At 48.5% G+C, this 16,625-nt stretch overlaps 1 long non-coding RNA gene across 2 annotated transcripts; it reads right to left on the reverse strand.

Moving 5' to 3' along the window:
• Window positions 1-1,895: 1,895 nt before the first annotated feature.
• LOC308594666 lies at window positions 1,896-15,871 on the reverse strand. 2 transcript variants are annotated; one of them, XR_014011540.1, is made up of 3 exons: window positions 15,754-15,871; window positions 2,946-3,246; window positions 1,896-2,085 (listed from the first exon to the last, which is right to left on the reverse strand). It is a non-coding gene; the product is annotated as an uncharacterized lncRNA (long non-coding RNA). The 2 variants fall into 2 exon arrangements; XR_014011541.1 differs by lacking the exon at window positions 15,754-15,871 and adding an exon at window positions 12,479-12,581.
• Window positions 15,872-16,625: the final 754 nt, after the last annotated feature.

The following is a 16,625-nucleotide window of genomic DNA, read 5'->3' on the forward strand; positions in this document are numbered from 1 at the left end:
GCCTGGAGGATGCGGACCATTTGGATCCCTTCCAATCAGGATTCAGGCCTCATCATGGGACTGAAACTGCCTTGGTCGTACTGGTTGATGATTTCAACCAGCTAGGGACAAAGGTGAGAGCTGTTTCCTAGTTCTGCTGGATCTCTCAGTGGCCTTTAATACAATCGACCATAACATCCTTCTGGACCTAGAGGGGCTGGGAGCTGGGGGCACTGTTATACAGTGGTTCCACTACTTCCTCCTGGGCCGTGTCCAGAAAGTGGTGTTGGGGGATGAGTGTTCAGACCCCTAGGCTCTCACTTGTGGGGTGCCTCAGGGTTCTGTCTTCTCCCCCATGCTTTTCAACATCTACATGCAGCCGCTGGGAGAGATCATCAGGGGGTTTGGGCTGGGTGTTCATCAATATGTGGATGATACCCAGCTCTACCTCTCTTTTAAATCACAACTAGTGAAGGCGGTGAAGGTCCTGTTTGAGTATCTGGAGGCGGTTGGAGGATGGATGGCAGCTAACAGATTGAGGTTGAATCTTGAAAAGACAGAAGTACTGTTTTTGGGGGACAGGGGGCAGGCGGGTGGGGGGGGGGACTCCCTAGTCCTGAATGGGGTAACTGTGCCCGTGAAGGACCAGGTGTGCACCCTGGGAGTCATTTTGGACTCACAGTTGCCCATGGAGGTGCAAGTCAATTTTGTGTCCAGGGCAGCTGTCTACCAGCTCCATCTGGTACGTAGGCTGAGACCCTCCCTGCCCATAGACTGTCTTGCCAGAGTGGTGCATGCTCTGGTTATCTTCTGCTTGGACTACTGCAAGGCGTTCTATGTGGGGCTACTGTTAAGTTGTGGACGAACATAGCAGACGACACAGCAATTCTTCAAACAGCTCTTCTTTATTCAGATGTCAGAACAGAACTAAACTGAGGGCTCAGTCAGCCTGCTTATATAGAGCTCCAGGACAATTGTAACTGTTGCCATTTTCTAAAACTATCCAATCACTGAACTTCACTTTTCGATCCTTCATTTGCATAACTATCTACAGTATCCCCCTGCTGGCCCAGGGTGAGAACTTCAGTACATAACACCTACCTTTGAAGGTGACCCAGAATCTACAGCTAATCCAGAATGCGGCCGCTAGACTGGTGACTGGGAGTGGTTGTCGAGACCACATAACACTGGTCTTGAAAGACCTACGTTGGCTCCCAGTACGTTTCCGAGCACAATTCAAAGTGTTGGTGCTGACCTTTAAAGCGCTAAACGGCCTTGGGCCAGTATACCTGAAGGAGCGTCTCCACCCCCATCGTTCTGCCCAGACACTGAGGTCCAGCTCCGAGGGCCTTCTGGCAGTTCCCTCACTGTGTGAAGTGAGGTTACAGGGAACCAGTCAGAGGGCCTTCTCGGTAGTGGCTCCCACCCTGTGGAATGCCCTCACATCAGATGTCAAGGAAATAAACAACTATCTGACTAAAAAATAATAATCTGAAGGCAGGCCTGTTTAGGGAAGTTTTTAATGTTTGATCTGTTATGGTGTTTTTAATATTCTATTGGGAGCTGCCCAGAGTGGCTGGGGTAACCCAGTCAGATGGGTAGAGTACAAATAATAAATTATTATTATTATTATCATCACCATCATCCTCATTATCTGACCATTGGCCCGTCCAGCTCAGCTCTGTCAATACTGGCCAGGTACAGCTCTCCAGGATTTCAGGCAGGAGTCTTCCTCAGGCCTGCCTGAGATAGGGATGGTTGAATAAGTCCATTTCATTTTGATGGACAAACAGGCCTGGGATATGAAGCAGCTTCTGATGTCTAAGCAGAGCTTGGCCCAAGCTCAGTGACAGCCCTCTGGGCAGCAAATTGGGCCAAAGATGTCCTCAGAACCAAAACATGGTTTACATGCATGTGTGCATCTATTTATTTATTTTCAGCATTTTTTCCTTGCCCTTTAGTAATGAAAAAGGGCTCTCAGAAAAGCAGTTCTATGAAGGTGCCTGCTCTTAAGATGGTAATCTAAAATCACGCAGCACACAGCGAAAAAGAAATAGGAGGGAGAAAGGAAAAGAAGGCTCACTTTCTCCAAGTTGCAGCCAGAGGCTGTCTAGCCCAGTGTTTCCCAACCTTTTTTGGGCAAAGGCACACTTGTTTCATGAAAAAAATCTCGAGGCACACCACCATGCCAGATGGGGAAAGGTCACTTTTTACTTATGTAAAAAAAAAAAAAAAAAAAAAAATAGTAACAGCATAGAAGGTAATGGTTAGGCTAGCATCCCTCTTCCAAATATGCTAGGTTTTTATTTGCAGGGACTGTTCTACATGGGAAAGCATTCAGCACTGTCATTCTCCCATCTGCCATCTGAATTGGTACTATTCTGGGTCAACTTACTCTGCTGCATGTGTAGATGAAAATGGCACCAAGTGTGGGGGAGGGGGCAGAACAGGTTTCAGATACAGGATATTAAGCATACACGTACTTCAGATTGAACTGGTTGCTTGCTTTGCAAGTTTTCATTTCCCAAATGACTGCCTTGGCAAGCGCAATACCTACCAGGCTCAACGCCGGTCTCGCGCTGCCGCTTCCCGCGCTCTCAAGGACCCGGGAGGAGGAAGGCGTGAAGGGAATCCCGAAGGCGCGAAAACCTCGCGCATGCGCAGGCCTTCCGCCTGCGACAGCCCAGTAGGCCAGCCGAAGCGAGCGGCGATGGGATGTGGGAGGGAGCTCGCTCGCCGCCCCGCGTGTGCCTATGTGGGGCACGTTACAGCCCCGTGACGTCAGCGCCACGCAGGCAGCCAGGCAGGCAGACGGCGAGAGCCCCGCGCTGGGCGGCCTCTCCTCGCCGCCGCCGCCCCACCTCTCGCCGCTCGACTCGCCCGCCTCCCTCCCACGGCACACCAGGCAACACCGGTTGGGAAACACTCCCACGGCACACCAGGCAGGAACACCGGTTGGGAAACACTGGTCTAGCCCTCGATAGGGAAGCAGTCCTTTCCCGGAAGCTTTCTTCTCTCCCAGACGAGGACAGAGCAGCTCTGCCACACAAATGTGGGATGGGGAACCAGACTCCAGCTCCCATCAGCCCCAGCAAGCCTGGCCAAGGATCAGGGACAATGGAAGTCATCGTCCAACTGTGCATGGAGGACCACAGCTTCCTCATCCCCAGTTTAAATGCCTGAAGAGTCCTTCTCCCCACTCCCTTTTGCATTCAGCGCTCTCTCGCTCTCCTCTCCAGCTCCACAGAATTTCTCCTCTATGCGTACCTGCGGGAAGACAGAAAAGCAATGAAGCATTGTGGTCTATAAATAAACCAGCCATGAAATTAATGACCAGCACATTTTAGAGATGGGGCTGGTTGGGGGGGGGGTGAGGTGAAGGAGAGAGAGACAGAGAGAGATGTGTGTATTTGTATGCAGCCAGGGAGCAGGTGATGAAATTCAGTGCCATGAAAGTGATGCACAGGAAAATATTGGCAGGATTTAAGAGAGGACAGACGATTCAGAGATCAATGATAAGGGCTGTTACACATATTAAGATCTGAGATAATTGAAGATTGTGCTCGGTGCAGCCGGCTTGGAGGGGACAGGAAATCAGATACCATTTTCTGCATCTCCCCTCAGTTTGGCGCAAGGAGGGGAGGGAGGCAGGTGTCTCTTCAGCCTTCCCAGGGCAGCATCTGGATAGGAGGTAGAGCGGAAATTCTCCTAATTGTGGTGAAGAGGCCTGGCGTGGGTAAGCAGGATTCTGCTCTCCCTTCCTGCAACCTCCGCCATCAAAATATTTATGAGTTATATATTTGTATATTTATTTATTTTCTATCCACTATCCACCCCCACCCTTCCTCCTGGAGGAGCCCACGGTGGCCAGGAATAGTTCCAGCTTCCACCAGCTTCATCTGGTTTCCCAGTCACAGCCCTTCCAAAACAGGGCGAGCCTGACCACTGTAGTCCATGTGCTGGCAGCCTTGCGGCTGGATTACTGTAAAGCACTCTATGTGGGGCTCCCCTTGGAAGCTCCAGCTGGTGTGGATGGATGTGGCCAGACTGCTGGTTGAGAACAGGTGGCAACGCCATGGCCAAAGCAGCTGCACTGGCTGGCTACCTACCGCCAAGCCCAGTTCAAGGCTCCTGGGTTAATTTAGACAACCCTGAGCAACTTAGGTTCAGGGGGCCTCAGGGACTGCCTGAAGCCTTCTGTCCCAGCTCAGTCACTGAGATCATCTGCAGGAGCATCATAGGTCATTCCCCGAGTTGGTGAGGCTCATTTGACAGCAACAAGAAATGGCGCCTTTTGTGTCATTGGGCAAGTTCTGCGGAACACTCTGCCACTAGACACCCAGGGGGTATCGTTTGTGCCAACTTTTAAATGCCTGTGGGAAACTTTTCTATTCTGCCAGGCCTGTGCAGACAATGAAGAACACATCTTTCCACAATGGTTAATTGATGCCTGTTTTTAACTTTTTATATATGGCTTCATGCATTTTAGTTGTAAACCACATTGATATTTTTAATGTAATAGCGGTCTATAAATATTTTTACAAATGTTAATAAAAATGTCCCTGAACAGACAGGGAATGGGTTGCAAATGGTAGAGAAAGAGGGATTTTGGAAAAAGCTACCCCCGCCCTGGAAGACCTCCTTCCATGCTAAATATGTACACAGTGAGAAGCAAAGCACTTGGTCCAAAATTTTGGAAACAGCAAAATGGGATGATGGAGAATTCCGGATGCAGCAGTTCCGTTTCAAAAATGATGCCTGGTCATTTGGAAATATGAAAACCCAGAGAGAAACTCTCAGGAACAGGGATTCAGAAGCATCCTAAATGAAATATCCCAACAGAACATGGTCCACGTATTGCCTTGGATATGTGGATTCCATGTTGCATCGGCTGCCTCACTGACCTTCCTTTTGGGATCTGGTGACTCCAGCGCCATCATGTCCTGCTCCAGCCCAGACCATGACTGCAGCTGTCCTTTGGGCTCAAAACATTTCCCTTTGCTGCCTTTAATCCCCAAAGCAGAGGCTACAGAACTCACTTCTCACAGTTCAGGTGACTCGTTCAGGCCCTGTGAGGACAGAGAAGAGGGTGTTTTTGAAGCCAGAACCTGCTAATGTTCCTCCTCTCCACACACACTGTGACACTCCACCCCAAGCCCTCTAATTTTAAAAAAGATTTTCCCAGAATAAACTACAGAAGATCCAAATGGAATAAGTAAAACACAAAGTCCTCTCTTAAAAGTAATTCTTGGACTTTGCCACCCACAGAAAACAGCAGCTCCTCCCAGCTCTCACCCTGGGGGACAAAACAGGGTTCTCCTTCAGCCAGATCTCAAGCCAAGAGCCCTGCGGTGGGCATCTTGCACCACAGGACTGCTGGTTGCCATCTTCTGGAGATAGAATCATAGAATCATAGAATCATAGAATCATAGAGTTGGAAGAGACCACAAGGGCCATCGAGTCCAACCCCCTGCCAAGCAGGAAACACCATCAGAGCACTCCTGACATATGGTTGTCAAGCCTCTGCTTAAAGACCTCCAAAGTAGGAGACTCCACCACACTCCTTGGCAGCAAATTCCACTGTCGAACAGCTCTTACTGTCAGGAAGTTCTTCCTAATGTTTAGGTGGAATCTTCTTTCTTGTAGTTTGGATCCATTGCTCCGTGTTCGCTTCTCTGGAGCAGCAGAAAACAACCTTTCTCCCTCCTCTATGTGACATCCTTTTATATATTAGAACATGGCTATCATATCACCCCTTAACCTCCTCTTCTCCAGGCTAAACATGCCCAGCTCCCTTAGCCGTTCCTCATAAGGCATCGTTTCCAGGCCTTTGACCATTTTGGTTGCCCTCCTCTGGACACGTTCCAGTTTGTCAGTGTCCTTCTTGAATTGTGGTGCCCAGAACTGGACACAGTACTCCAGGTGTGGTCTGACCAGAGCAGAATACAGTGGCACTATTACTTCCCTTGATCTAGATGCTATACTCCTATTGATGAGGCCCAGAATTGCATTGGCTTTTTTAGCTGCCGCGTCACACTGTTGGCTCATGTCAAGTTTGTGGTCAACCAAGACTCCTAGATCCTTTTCACATGTACTGCTCTCAAGCCAGGTGTCACCCATCTTGTATTTGTGCCTCTCATTTTTTTTGCCCAAGTGCAATACTTTACATTTCTCCCTGTTAAAATTCATTTTGTTTGTTTTTGCCCAGTTCTCTAATCTGTCAAGGTCGTTTTGAAGTGTGATCCTGTCCTCTGGGGTGTTAGCCACCCCTCCCAGTTTGGTGTCATCTGCAAATTTGATCAGGATGCCCTTGAGTCCATCATCCAAGTCGTTGATAAAGATGTTAAATAAGACCGGGCCCAAGACAGAACCCTGTGGCACCCCACTAGTCACTCTTCTCCAGGATGAAGAGGAACCATTGATGAGCACCCTTTGGGTTCGGTCAGTCAGCCAGTTACAAATCCACTGAGTGGTAGCAGAGTCAAGACCGCATTTTACCAGCTTCTTTACAAGAATATCATGGGGCACCTTGTCAAATGCCTTACTGAAATCAAGGTAGGCTATATCCACTGAGTTCCCTTCATCTACCAGGCTTGTAATTCTGTCAAAAAATGAGATCAGGTTAGTCTGACATGACTTATTTTTCAGAAATCCATGCTGACTATTGGTGATCACAGCATTCCTTTCTAGGTGCTCACAGACTGTTTGCTTAATGATCTGCTCCAGAATCTTCCCTGCTATTGATGTCAGACTGACTGGGCGGTAATTATTTGGGTCCTCTCTTTTCCCCTTTTTGAAAATAGGGACAACATTTGCCCTCCTCCAGTCTGCCGGGACTTCGCCTGTTCTCCAGGATTTCTCGAAGATGACTGCCAGTGGTTCTGAGATCACATCTGCCAGTTCTTTTAATACTCTTGGATGCAGTTCATCTGGCCCTGGAGACTTGAATACATCTAAACTAGCCAAATATTCTTGTACTGTCTCCTTAGTTATTCTGGGCTGTGTTTCCTTTGCTGAATCATTTGCTCCAAATTCTTCAGGTCGGGCATTGTTTTCTTTATCGGAGAAGACTGAGGCAAAGAAGGCATTGAGGAGTTCAGCCCTTTCTGTGTCCCCTGTTTGCATTTCACCATCTTCTCCTCTGAGTGACCCCACTGTTTCTTTGTTCTTCCTTTTGCTACGAACATACCCATAAAAGCCTTTTTTGTTGCTTTTAACCTCTCTAGCAAGCCTGAGTTCATTCTGTGCTTTAGCTTTTCTGACTTTGTGTCTACACGTGCTGGCTATTTGTTTGAATTCCTCTTTGGTGGTTTCCCCCCTTTTCCATTTTTTGTACACATCCTTTTTTAATCTTAATTCAGTTAAAAGTTCTTTAGATAGCCACCCTGGCTTCTTTAGGCACCTTCCATGTTTCCGTCTCATTGGTATTGCCTGACGTTGTGCTTTTACTATCTCCCTCTTAACAAACTCCCAGCCATCATGAACTCCCTTTCCTTTTAGTATTGCTGTCCATGGGATCTCACCCAGCACTTCCCTAAGTTTTATGAAGTCGGCTTTCTTAAAGTCAAGAAATTGAGTCCTAGTATGCTTGGCTGCTCCTTTCCACTGTATAGTAAACTTCAGAAGAGCATGATCACTCGCGCCTAATGATCCTTCCACTTCTACCCCACTAACCAGGTCATCAACATTGGTTAGGACCAGATCTAAAATGGCTGTTCCTCTTGTTGCTTCTCCCACTTTCTGGACAATGAAGTTGTCTGCAAGGCCAGTGAGGAATCTGTTTGACCTTATGCTCTTGGCTGAGTTTGACGTCCAACAAATATCCGGGTAATTGAAGTCCCCCATTACTACTATCTCCCTTCCTTTTGCATGCTTGGCCATCTGTTCCAGGAAGGCATCATCTATGTCCTCCGTTTGGCTTGGGGGTCTATAGTAAACTCCCACAATGAGGTCTCTTTTATTCTTCTCTCCCTTAATTTTGACCCAAATGCTCTCACTTTGGCTTTGAGGTTCTAAATCTTGGATCTCTTCACAGGTATACACATCCCTGACATATAACGCCACTCCTCCTCCTTTCTTGTCTGGTCTGTTTCTCTGAAATAGATTGTATCCCCCCATTATTACATTCCAATCGTGGGACTTATCCCACCAGGTTTCAGTGATGCCTATTATGTCATATTTAGTTTGCTGTACCAAGAGCTCAAGCTCATCTTGTTTATTTCCCATGCTTTGCGCATTAGTGTACAGACATTGAAGTCCATTAATCATTCCCCCGTGTCTCTTATTTAAGGATTTTTTCCTCCCACCACTAGGTCCGCGTGCTGTTTGCTCCATTTGGTCTATGACATTTGGATGATCATCTTCATTAATTGATAGACTCCTACCTTCAGGAGCACTGTCTCCCTCCCCCACATTAGTCAGTTTAAAGCCCTCCTGATGAGGTTTCTGAGATTTTTGGCAAAAACATTCCTCCCAACCGTTGTGAGGTGCAGCCCATCACTTGCCAGAAGTCCATCTTCAAGAAACTGCAGTCCGTGATCTAAGAATCCAAACCGTTCCTGTTTACACCATTTGCGAAGCCAGCTGTTCACTTCCACTATTTTCCCCTCTCTCCCTGGGCCACGTCGTTCAACTGGGAGGACAGACGAGATGACAATTTGTGCATTTAGTTGCTTCAATTTCCTGCCGAGAGCCTCGTAGTCTCTTTTGATCTTCTGGAGGCTATTGCTTGCAGTGTCATTGGTTCCCACATGAACCAAGAGGAAGGGGTATTTGTCAGTGGGTTTTATGATTCCTTGCAGTCGTTCAGTTACATCTTGGATCTTAGCCCCGGGGAGACAGCACACTTCCCGAGACATCTTGTCAGGCCCACAGATCACTGCTTCTGTTCCCCTCAGTAGGGAATCCCCTATCACCACTACACGCCTCCTCTTGGGTTTGGTCGGGGTTCTTCCGTGAGCTGTCCATTCCAAGGTCGCCTGCACATTCCCTGAGGACTGACTTTGCTGCTCGTCTTCATATACCTGATCGACTGTAATGAGGGAGAGATCCTCAAATGGAGTCTGCTCTTCGTCTTCCATGCTAGGGGAGAGGACCTCAAAGCGATTGTGTATTTCTAAACAATCAGAGTGAACCCTGGGCCTCTTACTTCTTTGAGTCACGTTTCTCCATATATCTGGCTCCTGTGTTGATGAACTAGCCTCCTTCTCAGGGGAGTCCCCTGTCTCCTCCTTGGTGGGGACGGTGTGCTCTGTTGCTTCCAAGAAGAGCTCCAGCTCTCTAATTCTTTGGAGCGTAGCTACACGTTCCTCCAGTTGCTGGACTTTGTCTTTTAAAAGGGCAATCAACATGCAATTGCTGCAGGTGAAGCTGCCTGCAACCTTTGGCAAGATGGCAAACATTGCGCAGGAATCGCAGGCGACTGCAGCTGTTCCCTCCCCTTCCATCTTGAGATCGTGTTGTTGGGGGTGGCTACAGAGGTCCTCCATCATAAAAAGCTTGAAGACAGGACAAATAACTTCGCCCACAAAAAAAAACCTAGGTCTCCCCCAACAAACGTTTGAGACTAGCTCCCCTAAATCTAAAAGATGGATATAACTGCGCGCGCCGCTAGGCGCGCGCCGCTGCCCTACAAACTCTGATAAGCTCCTCCCACAGCTAATCCCCTGCCTCAACAGAAACCCTGCCCCCTCTGACCTTTACACAGGGAAAACAGCTAATCAGCCACAAGAAACACACACACACAAGAAAACCCTTTTTGCTCCTTCTTCAACTGCTGCCCTACAAACTCTGAGAAGCTCCTCCCACAGCTAATCCCCTGCCTCAACAGAAACCCTGCCCCCTCTGACCTTTACACAGGGAAAAGAGCTAATCAGCCACAAGAAACACACACACACACAAGAAAACCCTTTTTGCTCCTTCTTCAACTGCTGCCCTACAAACTCTGATAAGCTCCTCCCACAGCTAATCCCCTGCCTCAACAGAAACCCTGCCCCCTCTGACCTTTACACAGGGAAAACAGCTAATCAGCCACAAGAAACACACACACACAAGAAAACCCTTTTTGCTCCTTCTTCAACTGCTGCCCTACAAACTCTGAGAAGCTCCTCCCACAGCTAATCCCCTGCCTCAACAGAAACCCTGCCCCCTCTGACCTTTACACAGGGAAAAGAGCTAATCAGCCACAAGAAACACACACACACACAAGAAAACCCTTTTTGCTCCTTCTTCAACTGCTGCCCTACAAACTCTGATAAGCTCCTCCCACAGCTAATCCCCTGCCTCAACAGAAACCCTGCCCCCTCTGACCTTTACACAGGGAAAACAGCTAATCAGCCACAAGAAACACACACACACAAGAAAACCCTTTTTGCTCCTTCTTCAACTGCTGCCCTACAAACTCTGAGAAGCTCCTCCCACAGCTAATCCCCTGCCTCAACAGAAACCCTGCCCCCTCTGACCTTTACACAGGGAAAAGAGCTAATCAGCCACAAGAAACACACACACACACAAGAAAACCCTTTTTGCTCCTTCTTCAACTGCTGCCCTACAAACTCTGATAAGCTCCTCCCACAGCTAATCCCCTGCCTCAACAGAAACCCTGCCCCCTCTGACCTTTACACAGGGAAAACAGCTAATCAGCCACAAGAAACACACACACACAAGAAAACCCTTTTTGCTCCTTCTTCAACTGCTGCCCTACAAACTCTGAGAAGCTCCTCCCACAGCTAATCCCCTGCCTCAACAGAAACCCTGCCCCCTCTGACCTTTACACAGGGAAAAGAGCTAATCAGCCACAAGAAACACACACACACACAAGAAAACCCTTTTTGCTCCTTCTTCAACTGCTGCCCTACAAACTCTGATAAGCTCCTCCCACAGCTAATCCCCTGCCTCAACAGAAACCCTGCCCCCTCTGACCTTTACACAGGGAAAACAGCTAATCAGCCACAAGAAACACACACACACAAGAAAACCCTTTTTGCTCCTTCTTCAACTGCTGCCCTACAAACTCTGAGAAGCTCCTCCCACAGCTAATCCCCTGCCTCAACAGAAACCCTGCCCCCTCTGACCTTTACACAGGGAAAAGAGCTAATCAGCCACAAGAAACACACACACACACAAGAAAACCCTTTTTGCTCCTTCTTCAACTGCTGCCCTACAAACTCTGATAAGCTCCTCCCACAGCTAATCCCCTGCCTCAACAGAAACCCTGCCCCCTCTGACCTTTACACAGGGAAAAGAGCTAATCAGCCACAAGAAACACACACACACAAGAAAACCCTTTTTGCTCCTTCTTCAACTGCTGCCCTACAAACTCTGAGAAGCTCCTCCCACAGCTAATCCCCTGCCTCAACAGAAACCCTGCCCCCTCTGACCTTTACACAGGGAAAAGAGCTAATCAGCCACAAGAAACACACACACACAAGAAAACCCTTTTTGCTCCTTCTTCAACTGCTGCCCTACAAACTCTGAGAAGCTCCTCCCACAGCTAATCCCCTGCCTCAACAGAAACCCTGCCCCCTCTGACCTTTACACAGGGAAAAGAGCTAATCAGCCACAAGAAACACACACACACAAGAAAACCCTTTTTGCTCCTTCTTCAACTGCTGCCCTACAAACTCTGAGAAGCTCCTCCCACAGCTAATCCCCTGCCTCAACAGAAACCCTGCCCCCTCTGACCTTTACACAGGGAAAAGAGCTAATCAGCCACAAGAAACACACACACACAAGAAAACCCTTTTTGCTCCTTCTTCAACTGCTGCCCTACAAACTCTGATAAGCTCCTCCCACAGCTAATCCCCTGCCTCAACAGAAACCCTGCCCCCTCTGACCTTTACACAGGGAAAAGAGCTAATCAGCCACAAGAAACACACACACACAAGAAAACCCTTTTTGCTCCTTCTTCAACTGCTGCCCTACCACAGCCCACCATCCTCTTGGCTGGGTAAGGAGCATACAGGCTGTCAGGATGCTGTCAGGGGCTCCCAGCTGGTTTCCCAGGGAAGTATCTTACCATCCTTCTTTATTTCAATCTTTACAGAGGGAGGCTATAGAACCCAACCTATAGAACCCTCTTGGATCATGGCGTTGTTCCGAGTGAATCTCCATCCCCGTCCCTCCCACTTCCTCATTCGTCATTCTCATTGTCTCCTCTATGGCTGCTGCTGCTGCTACGTGCCCTCTGTCTTTGAGCACTTTGCTCTCCACTTTTAAGGCTCACCAGGTTCTGGGAGATGGAGGGTCTGGGGTGCTTTCTAATGACCACATGTCAGTCAGGTGTTGTTCTGGCTATCCCATGATTTCTCAACTTTCCCTCTCATCTGCCTCTGAGCTGCGACCTCCCTCAAACCCGTGTTGTAAATCTATACTGTCTTCCTCTTCCTCGTCCCTGGAAGGATCAGGATGAGGAGGCGGTCTCCACCATCCACAGTTTGTGGATTTCTGTGTGCAGGAGCTGCCAACTCCTTGTTGGAATTTAAAGCAAGCCAAAACTCACCAGCAATGAATGGGTGCTGAAGAAATCCCTGAGAAATCTCATTGACCGTATTGAAAACCTGTTCATGCTCTCCTTCATTCCTTTGAAGTTTAGCTTCCACATTTGCCTCATGGATGCTGTTGTTTATAGAGCTGCCATGTTGAACCCAGGGACAGGAGAACTCTCAATTTGGGGGCTGCCTTCCCTCATAGGGCCGCATACCTGTTGCGGGGGGGGGGGTGCAGAAGCAAAAGTGTTCAGGGCTACAGGTGTGACTTACCTAGGTACAGTATGCTCCATTCCTGCAAAAGTCAGAGGTTTCTTCCCAATCTCTTCAACCCCCATTTCTCCGGCCTCCGCCCAGGCAAGCAAGAGGCATCACTGCAACTCAAGGAAGCATTCCTGCCAGGCCACAGCCCTCGAGGAGGTTGTGGGGCAGGGCTGAGGAAGGGCATGGTCTGGAGAGAAGGGCTGCAACCTAGAGAGAGTCCCAATGGCTAGACAAAGAGGCCTCAAGGATCACATTGGGCCCCAGACCTGAGGACCCTGTGATGCAGTCAATTCAATAGTTCAATGAGGAGGAGGACATTGCAAAAAGATATGCTTTGATCAGCTAAAACAATGCTCCAATTTATTGAACAGCACACATATGGGAGGGGGGATTTAAAAATGCAAGTACTTACAGACATTACAGTTGGTGCCTTTTTAACAAAGGTGTTACCTGCTGTGTGAGAGAGGACAGGGAATGCCTCTTCTGAAGCTACAACAGAGGGATGCCTCATCCCCCACAACTGTATGGATGCAGAATTGGGGCAGACTTAGTCAATCCGTCAACTATAATGCATGTGATCAGGCAAGACCTCTCTGTGTTTCAAACATATGCACTAGTGCAAAAAAGAGCCTAAGCAGTACTAGTGGGACCGAAATTGACTAGACCAGAAGCTGCTTGACATGGTCTAATCAAGCAAATAACCCGCTTTGAATATTGTGAGGAAGAAGCCATTTTTTTCAGTAGCATTAAGGGCAAAGTCAGTTCTTCTTGACACAAAGAAACAATCACACAAACAGGCTTGCTTTTTGCTTGTTGATTTGTCATCTTTCTTTTCTTACATGCATAGAGGCTGTTAATTTAGATTTTCATAAAGTTTCACGAGCCATTTGTTTTTATCTTCCTTGTCCACCCCCTACCATAAAAAATCTGTCACTGTTTATGGAACAAGGAAAACAGGGCCAACCTTCAGCGGCGTAGCTAGCCACTCAGGTGCCCAGGGCGGCGCACGCACCCTGCAGTCGCGGCAGAGCAAGCCACCCATGGGGCAGGGCAAGCCAAGGCAGGGCGAGCTGCACGGAGCCTCTCCGCAGCCTCCCCTCAGCTGCAGGGCGGCTAGACACAAGCCCCGCGCTCCCCCTCAGGAGAGACTCGTGGCTCAGGCATGCTGCAGGCCCCAGTGTGGCACCCAGTGCCCTCCGCCTCACCCAGCTACGCCTCTGGATTAGGCAGATTCATGGAGGAGAGGGCCGTCAAAGCCATAAAGGCTGTGCTCTGCCTGCAAAGTTGGAGGCAGCAAAGCTTCCGATTTCTGGAAATCACAAAATGGAGAGAGGGCTCCTGTAGGAAGGGGCGTGCGGTGGGTGCGGTTTTGTCACCCCCTCAGTGATGACACCCGGGGCAGCCTCCACCCACTCCACCCCACTGCCAACCTTTGCCATACAGATCCCAGGTGTCTGCCAAAAGCTAGATCCTCCTTTGCTTCTGTGTCATTCCCCTGCCCCTCCTGCCCCGATCATCGCTGCTGTATCCCGGCTCCTCCTGAGCAATATCCTAAGCAACTAACATCCAAACCGGTCAAAGAGCTGTCGGCCCTGTGATGCTGAAGCCTAACTTGGAATGAAAACAACCCTGAGACGGCACAGTGGAAATATTGACTTTCCAGCTAATAAAACCGAATTCCATGAAAGCTACGGCTTCAAACTTAGAAAATCCATCAGCGTTTCATAAATATTTGAAAGTGGGGAATTGATTGTGGCTGAGCCTTGGAGCTGGAGTGCAGGCCTGTGGCTTGGCAGAGAAGCGGAGGGGGCAGGAGGCGTTGGGGCCCCTGGGGTCAGAAGGATTCCAGAGCAGAGAAGGGGAGCTGCACGATTGCAATGCTAGACCGCATGCAGGAAACCCAGCACAGTTTGTCACTGATACAATCTGGAGGAAGCACTGGCTTGTCTGTTGCAGAGAGCTTTTGTCCTCAGCTGGCATAACTCTGAGAGCTTCCTCTGTAAGGGGTTGGACCAATTTGTGGGAGAGAAGCCGAACGGTGGGAGTGGGCACTGGAACCTCTCCATTCAGAAGCAGCAATGCATGGACTACCAAGGAGTCAGAATGGGAGCTCTGTGTTGCCACCCTGTCCTGCTGGGGGTTTCCCGGAGCTGGAAGTACAGACAATTGGCAGCTTCAAAATGGACAATTATTCCATTTCTATTTCCCTCAATTTCTCATTTTCCCAGTTCACCACATTTCTGCAACCATCTGTGGAGTATGGAGGGGAATTAAAGTTCCTTGCATCAACATTTGGTCACATTTCTCCTTACACACATCTTGTTGTATGCAATCTTGTCTAAAATACATATTTTTGCAAGCAATTTTCCCCTAATAGATAATGCATTTTTATATAATTTTATGTATCTGTGTCCCACCCTCTATATCCCACCCTTCCTCCCAAAGGAGCCCAGGACAGCAGTCACACAAGTAATAAATCATCTTAAAAAACTATTCCAGTGCAGATGCACAAGGGAAAATCTCTCTACTTAAAAGGCTTGTTGGAAGGAGAAAGTCTTCAATAGGTGCCCAAAAGACAGCAGCCTGTCTCATATTTAGGGGAGGGGGGTTCCAAAGTGGGGGTGCCACCACACCAAAGGCCTAGTTCCAATGATGCATGGAGCAGACCTCCTGATAAGATGGTATTAAATGGAAGTCCTTCTTCATGCAACACATAGTTAAACTATAGAACTTGTTCCTGCAGGAGGGAGAGGTGGCCACCAACACAGATGCCTTTCAAACCTGCTTGCAGCTTTCCCACAATGGGCATCTGTCTGGCTTCTGTGAGAACACAGTGCTGGACAAGACAGGCCACTGGCAGAGGCGCCAGGTTGCCCCCAAGAGTGAAGGGGGTGGTGTCATGTGCATGATGCATGGGTGATGTCACATTGTTTGGAGGAGCCAGCCACTGAGGCTGTGATGTGCAATATTGAGGGGGCCCAGCCTCTTTCCAACAAATATTGATGGTCCCCTAGAGCTGACTCACCTGGCCACTGGCCTGATTCATCAGCGCTCTTCTTATGGACTTCTAGGAGGAGGAGGAGCAGGTGATGATGGCAGGAGCAAGATTCACTGTGGAAGCAGAGCCAGACCCACACGCAGCATTCCCTCGGATCCTGGCAAGAATAAAGGAAGGGAAAATCAAACCTTTGCAAAAACAGCACTAAGAAAGTGTTTGCCAGACCATGTTTTTAAGTTAAAAGGAGAGGGGAGCTCTGAGAGGAGCCTTAAACCTTGACCAGGCAGATTTCGAGACAAGACACTCATTTTGAAGAGGCCAATGTGTTTCTTATTGAGATGTACAGTATTTGTCCTTTCCTTCAGAGCTCTTTCTGCCTTGTGTTCCTCAGCTGCTCTGTTCCTTTCCTTCCCAAAGCAGAAGGCAACCTGGGGAAAAATAATAACCAAAAGGGATACAAAAATACAATCCTGCTCATAGATCTATTATTTCCTGTACATTAGAAATTATTAAGCGCCAATTGTTCTCAGTCACAACACTGAGAACAAAACAAGAAAGATGGTGCCCTCTTTCTAAAATCCTTGGCCACCCCAATGGCACAGCTCTCGAAGGAGTATCTTCCATGGGTCAACAGCTGATTGCAGAGAACTTTTCAATGTTAACTCAGCCACAGCTGAGCTTAATTGGTTTAAAAAAAATGAACTAGCAACAATGCCATGGTTCCATATTGCAAAGTGTACCCCTTTCTTGAAGATTTAAAACTGAATGCCTTAACCCACCACCAAACAGGACAGAGAGCTTCTGCTTCCCCAGGAAATGCAATGGAGCATTAGTATGGAAGCCCCATCAAACACCTGACCATATGATTTTAAAGTTAGAAGGGATCTTGGAAGTCATCC

Source organism: Podarcis bocagei (assembly GCF_964188305.1).
Source record: "Podarcis bocagei genome assembly, chromosome: 9".
Lineage (NCBI taxonomy): Eukaryota > Metazoa > Chordata > Lepidosauria > Squamata > Lacertidae > Podarcis > Podarcis bocagei.